The sequence below is a fragment of the Octopus sinensis genome, unplaced genomic scaffold (assembly GCF_006345805.1).
Source record: "Octopus sinensis unplaced genomic scaffold, ASM634580v1 Contig13342, whole genome shotgun sequence".
In the NCBI taxonomy this organism is placed as follows: Eukaryota; Metazoa; Mollusca; class Cephalopoda; order Octopoda; family Octopodidae; genus Octopus; species Octopus sinensis.
The window spans coordinates 1-7,500 of NW_021832871.1; the positions used below are offsets into that span (position 1 = coordinate 1).

At 41.0% G+C, this 7,500-nt stretch overlaps 1 long non-coding RNA gene across 1 annotated transcript in view; it reads right to left on the bottom strand.

Annotated features, from left to right (window-relative positions):
- Positions 1 to 3,522: 3,522 nt before the first annotated feature.
- Positions 3,523 to 7,500, bottom strand: part of LOC118761414 — a 23,919-nt gene continuing 19,941 nt past the window's right edge. The window contains exon 3 of the long non-coding RNA XR_004997362.1: positions 3,523 to 3,652. This is a non-coding gene — a long non-coding RNA (uncharacterized LOC118761414). The remainder of the gene's footprint in view (positions 3,653 to 7,500) is intronic.

Below are 7,500 nucleotides of genomic sequence, written 5' to 3' on the forward strand. Positions count from 1 at the left end.
CACGCCTGTAATTTTATAATATTTAGGACAAATAAATGTAATGAATTATTCATAATATTTAATGTATTCATAATATGTAATGTAATTATAATGAATTATTCATATACGAATTAAGCCCAATGAAATATTTATAAAAATAGTAAATGAAAGGCGATAGAATAAGCACTATACTTTTAAAATATGTCCTAGGGTCGACTTGTTCGGCTAAAAACCTTTGAAAGCGGTGCTCCAGTATGGCCGCAGTCAAGTGACAGAAACAAAGAAAACAAAGAAAGAAAAAAAATAGAGTACACTACATGTACAAGACGTTTACGTAGCCACAACGCAAAGAAAAAATTAGCAGAGCGTAGTTTCGATCTACGGACCTCTGGGTTATGGGCCCAGCACGCTTCCACTGCGCCACTCTGCTTCCTGCTTCCCGCCTGCTGAATAAACACACGCACTATATATTCGTTCTCCACTCGTTCATTACTGGTCTTATTTTATCTCATGCCCACTGTCCAGAAATCTTTCGTCACACATCTGTGACCTCTTCAGCGATACATTCCATCCTCGTGTGTGCTCCTGCACAATGGACATGAGTTAAAATAAGAACAGTAACAAATGAATGAAGAATAAATATGTAGTGCGTGTGTTTATTTGGCCAAAAAGAGACAAAAAATTAGATGACCATCCATTCATGTGTGTGTGTGTGTGCGTGCGTTTGTGTGTGTATGTGTGTGTGTATGTGTGTGCGTGCGTTTGTGTGTGTGTGTGTGTGTGTATGTATGTGTGCGCGCGCGCACGCGTGTGTTTGTATTATGTACTTAATGTGACGAATATAATATATAACGTGTCTCAGGAATACTCAGTCACACGTTAAATCAGGAGTAGGTATTAGAATCACCGAATCTTCATCGTCAAATGATGGAGATCCACCACTACCATCACCACCACCACCACCACCACCGCTACTATATTTTTCACCAATGTATAAAGGTGAAAGATACAAACAATCGGTAATTCATGGGGAAAACTAGTAACGTTAGAAAGAGAAGCAGTCATCAAAAATAACGTGAAAACGATCTGAATCTGAAGTCGAGATCATTGAAAACTAGTAGTACATATTGTCCGCAACCAGAAATACTTTTGGAAATTGAAAGAAGAATAAAAAAAATAACAGAAAGCTAGCAGAGCGTAGTTTCGATCTACGGACCTCTGGGTTATGGGCCCAGCACGCTCCCACTGCGCCACTCTGCTGACTGCTGTTCACTGCCCGAATATATTTATATGTGGTGAAGGAACTCACTTGGCGCCCATGTAGTTTCAGATATAGTCTCATAGTATGGCATCTTGTGCAAGTCGATAGATGTCCTGTGAGTAAATTTGGAAGACAGATACTGTGTGGTAGTCTGTCGTGTCTATGTATGCATGTATGTGTGTATCTTTGTGTTTCTAATGTCACCGCTTGACAACCGTTATCTGTTTGTTTACGTTCGTACCACTGACTGGATCAGCAAAAGATACCGAAGCAATAAGTACTAGACTTGAAAAAAGAAAAATAAGAACAGGATTCAATTTGTTGTACCGAAGCTTTTAAGGTGGGTGCCCCCAGCATGGCCGCAGTTGAATAACTGAAACATACAAAAGAGAAATATAAAAGATATCTAATGCTCTGTTTCTATAGGTTTCTTACCAAGAAGAGATTTGACGGTAATTAAACCGCTTGTATGTAAATTAAAAACGGAGGAATGTAATTAACATGAGGAAGCATTGTTTCAGTTAAAGTAAATATGAATATTGGTTTGGTGCTTGTTGGAATTGTATTGAGTTCTAGTCTTTGCTTTGCATTCTGATACACAGTGTTACGTAAAGCTATTGAATTAGCGGTGGTACTTTAAACGCAACGAGGTCTCTATTTGCTGCAGTTCCGTGATTTCAATTAACCAATATACCTCCATAGGAAGTAACGTGAAGAACAGGCATTTGTAAGAATCGTAATGGTTTTACATTTGTGTTATTCATGAATAGTTGGTATACAGTAATGTATATTTCAGTCTTTGTGTTTCCATGCTGTTGCATTAGATTTTGCCATCATATTCTACATTATGCAATAACTGAGCTAATCTTAATATACTTAATGTACCGAATATCAACAATCTAATTAGGAAAATAATAATGGCGGGAGGAAAAATACACCACCAGCTCAATAACTAATAATATTTTGATATATTTCCACAAGTATGGCAGACAACTTAGAACATGTTTTGGTCTTATTAGGCCTCTTCAATAAAACAGAGATGTCAAAGTATTTGTCGAAATAGTGATAACAAGTTATTAATAAAATGTACATGTGAAAACTAGGATATTAGTTACTATAATATTTCAGTGTCTCTGTCCTCTTAGGGAATATACAATTCATTCGCGCGATAATAAGGTTAACGGGGGAAGCCTGAATGACGATGGAGAGACAATAGTGCCGTGTGGTGATGTTCTTACATTACATATCTTAAGTATCGTGTTGTTATCGATAACAGCAAATAGTCATTATTGTCGTTGCTGTTGTTGCTGTTGCTGCTGCTATTGTAGTTTAACCCCCAGTGGTCGTCCTTGATTGAGCAAGCCTAGGATCAAATTCTCCAAACCATGATCTTCTGTCTTATACGTGTGTGTATGTAGGGGCGGGTGTATGCTTATATGTTTATGTATATATTTATGTATGGTATGTATGCATGCATGCATGTTTGTATGTATGTATGTATTTACATACATACATACATACATACATACATACATACATATATATATATATATATATATATATATATATATATATATATATATATATATATATATTACGGAGATGTACTCGCATAGCAAGTAATTTGATCTGAGATCGTGTGCTGAAACGAAAACAATTGCAGCGTGGAAGGTGTTTATAAGCCATTTAAGAAACACACAAAAGCCGTTCGATTCACTTCAACATTTAAGTTTAATTTGTCAAAATATTTTCGTCGCTAAAATCCGCGACCTGTTCACTGACAAAGTCCGTGAACAGGTCGCGGATTTTAGCGACGAAAATATTTTGACAAATTAAACTTAAATGTTGAAGTGAATCGAACGGCTTTTGTGTGTTTCTTAAATGGCTTATAAACACCTTCCACGCTGCAATTGTATATATATATATATATATATATATATATATATATATATATATATATATATATATATAGTTGAAATTTACAGAGAAACAAAAGACGAAGACAGGTGTATGAACAACAAGCAAGTGTATTAGTTTGATGCTCTGGAAGGTGAGAAAGACATTTACGTTTCGAGTCTAGTCTTCAACAGAAAGGTATAAGAGAAAATAAACCGAGAGAGAATAAAACTTGTGGATTTAGCGATCAAGAATGGCGACTATTAGTCCTTACTGATGAGGCAACGGAAATTGCCGAAACTGACTGTCAATATAAAGAATACACGAACGGTGTTTTCGGATGATAACTGTCCCTGTCAGTATACATGTATACAATTATCTGCTTTGACTACACCATTAGAGCATGTTAGCCCTTATATGTAGCAATGTAGGTGTTTCTAACACCCTAGTCACATTTAGTGATGATTATAGTTTTCCTTTTTGGTGAAACATTTCAAACTGCTGTCTACATTGATTCTACATATGTGGTATTTATCAATTCTTTACATGTCAATGGCAATCGCTGACAAATGATTTATTTTTGAGTCATGTTTAATGACCTTTAGATCTACAATGGCTTTTAAAGGGAGCAAATCACTTGTATTTTTTGTTACATATGCACATTCGTATTCCTATCCTTCCTTAATACCGGTTCCCATATGCTATTCATATCTGCACTCGGTCTGCTTAGGAGGTTGTTGTGTCCTAGCATATGTGCTGCTTCTTTTAGTTTTCGTACTTTCCAGTGGTGTTCTCTGTCTATTATTTTAACTTCATCCCACTGGAGGAGGTGATCTCCATTTTTCCATGTGATCTGCTATACTCGAATTAACAATATCTCCTCGTGAAGTGGCGGCATGTTTCGCCTTTGTATAAGCTACCACAGCTGCATGGGATGGAGCACACACAGTTTTTGGTCATATTCTCTTCTATTGGTGGTTTTACCCGGAGGAGATGTTTGTGAAGTGTTGTATTCCTCTTGAATACTATCCTGATGTCATATGGGCTGCATATCTTTTGTATCTTTTCGGAAAGGCATTTGACATAGGGTAGACAGACTGTAGACAGTTTATTGTTTTCACTCTCTCTTTTCTTCATAATTGGAGTTGATAGTATGTTTTTGGGGTAGTTGTTGCTTAATAGATTGTTATTGAGCTTGATCATTTCTTCGTGGTGTGAATTACGATCGCTACTTATATTCTTTGCACGGTGATTTATGCACTGAGCAATCCCTGTCTTTACACTGTATGGATGGTGGGAATTGAAGTTGAGGTACCGTCCAGTGAAGGTCGGTTTGCGATATACGGATGTCTTCAATCCATACTTAGTGCGTGTTATTAATACGTTCAGGAATGCTAGCTGATTGTCCTTTTTTCCCTTTTCCATTGTGAAATGCATGGATGGTTTTATTGAGTTCATATGATCTAACAGCAATTGGACATCTTCTTGGTGAGGCCAGAGTATAAAGCTGTCATCAATATATCGCAGCCATAGTATTGGTTTTAGTGGTGTTGATCCTAACGCCAAATTCTCATGTATATATTGGCTATTATCGGTGATAACGGCGAACCCATAGCTTAACCCTCTTCATGTCGATATATACCAGTGTCCAAACTGAAATAGGTAGTTTCTACACAGAAGGTCAATATTTCCATCAAGTTTCTTTATATATATATATATATTCTCTTTTACTTTCTTTTCCTTTTTCGATCTCTCTAAAGTGACTATCTTATCCCTCCCTTTCTCTCTGCTTTTCTCCGTATTTTGCTATCTGTCAATCACCTCCCTCACTCTCTCCTTCTCTCTTTCCTTTTCTCCCTTCTCATTAACAATCCATCTGTGTTTCCATCTCTCTATCTCTCTGACTATCTATCTATCTGTCTTCCTGCCTGTCCGTCAGTTTGTCTATCTATCTATCTATCTATCTATCTATCTATCTATCTATCTATCTATCTATCTATCTATCTGTCTATCTGTCTATCTATCTATCTATCTATCTATCACCCATACACAACACCACCAGACCACATCCAAATATTACACATCTCCAAAAGTCTGCACCACACACTCAAAGGCATTTTCCCCAGTGCGGTTGGTAAATGCCAAAAATATCTCACAAAGAAACTGTACTGGGATCTTCTCGAGGACAAACCAACGGAGGAGAAAGCAAAAACTTTCGAGCAGTAAGTAACCCTCTGTATTCTAATTCATTAGAACTATGATCAAGATTGGTTGTGTAAATGCGCGTGGCTTGGGGTCCCCTTGGAAACAAGGGTACCTCTTAAATGACATAAAGTCACATAAGTTAGAAATCATAGCCATAAGCGAGACCAGACTCCACAATCCGCGGGCCCTAAAGACCATGTTTGGCGGACAGTTCAACATTTATTTTCCCCCCTGTCTGCCGAGAATGGGCGGTAGTGGCACCGCGGTACTTTTTCACAAGAGTCTGGATCTCAAAGTAAGGACAATATTCGTAGACCCGGAGGGTAGACTGGTCGTCCTGGATGTCGACGGCAGCAATGGGTGCGCTTTTCGACTCGTATCAGTTTACGCACCGCCCTTAACAGGTCGGGCGGACTTCTTTCAACGTCTAGAAGTTTTCTTGGGAACGTCTCGTCCTTTACTCTTAGTGGGGGATTGGAATGCTACCTTGGACACGCATGTAGACTACGTGGGTAGAGATAGGAATAGACGGGGATGCAAATGCCTCAGAGACCTGCTCAGACGCTTTCAACTGTCTGACAGGTTCCGACTAGACCACCCGAATGCGCCAACGTGGACATGGAGCAACCGCATCGGCTCGTCGAGATCGTATCTAGATAGGATACTGTGTAGGACAGTAGATAGAGATAGCATAGGATGTCCACAATTCCACATAGTCAGCTACACGGATCACAAACTTGTGACATGTACGCTAGACTTAGGTAAGACACTTAGGCAGGGTCCCGGATACTGGAAACTAAACGCGTCTTTCCCATCGAGACAAGTTTTCAGAGACCGGATTAGCACACTAGTAAAGAGGGCTTTGACGGGAGCCATCATCAACAACAAATGGTGGTTTGCCCTCAAGAGAGCAGTAAAAGCAGAAGCGATTAGGTACAGCAAAGCACTAGCCATAGATAGAAATAGAGTAGAGGGTGAGCTAGTTAAGAAGCTAGAAGAGGCAATTAGAAGCGGCATCGCATCCGACGTTTTGGCGGCGAGGTTGGCCCTCGACCAACACTTCAACGCCAAACACGAAGGATGTGCTGTCAGAGCTAGGATGCGTGCTCTAAGGAACGAAGGTGTTGGAGCCGCGAGAGAGGCCCGGGTGGCAGAGGCGCAACAGGGCAACAAAGCCACCATTCGGTCACTGGTAGATGAACAGGGGCGCGAATTGCTCGAGCCAAGTAAAATGTGTGAGGCCTTTCAGCAGCATTTTGCCCGACTGTTCGGAACGAGTGGAGGGCAAGAACGTAGGGTGGACTTCAGTGCCTACCTACATAGCCTACCACGACTCTCGACAAGAAAGGCAGGGTGCTGCGAAGGTGCCATCACGGCGGCGGAAGGGACAAATCACCGGGTTTGGATGGTCTACCCTACGAGCTTTACAATTGAATGTCAGACTTGTTTGGAGATCTCTTGGCGGCGGTGTACTGCAACTGGCAGCAAAACGGGAGCATTCCTGGTTTTGTGAGCCGAGGAGCCGTAACACTGCTGAAGAAAGATCTAAACAAGGGAAATGTAATAGATAACTTTAGGCCCATCACTCTGCTTAATGCAGACTTGAAAATTTTGGCCAAGGTGCTAGCCAAGAGGTTGGCGCTTGTCATCGAGAAACTGGTCGACAAGGCGCAAACATGCGCCGTGCCAGGCCGGACCATCCATCATAGACAGGGTAGTTAACGAACCTGGCATGGGTGGGGCCCTGATCAACTTGGATCAATCGAAAGCCTTTGATAGGGTAGACCATCGATACTTGGAGGCAGTCCTGAGAGCAGCTGGTTTCGGTCCCGTCTTCCGCGGCTGGATAGCTGCCTTGTACAGAGGCATCCGTTCGGTAATTCGCGTAAATGGACATCTATCGAGACCTTTCGACATTGCACGTTCGGTCCGTCAGGGATGCCCCCTCTCGGCGCTTCTATACGTATTGACTCTTGAGCCACTACTGCGGAAGCTGGCGACTCTAAGGGGCATCCCGCGAGAATGGGGATGCGGGACGAGCGTGTCTGCATACGCGGACGACGTCACCGTCATAGTGTCTAGCCACGAGCACATCGAGCTGGTCGGCGAGACACTGAAAAACTACGAAGCGGTGACAGGAGCGAAAATCAACCGGGAAA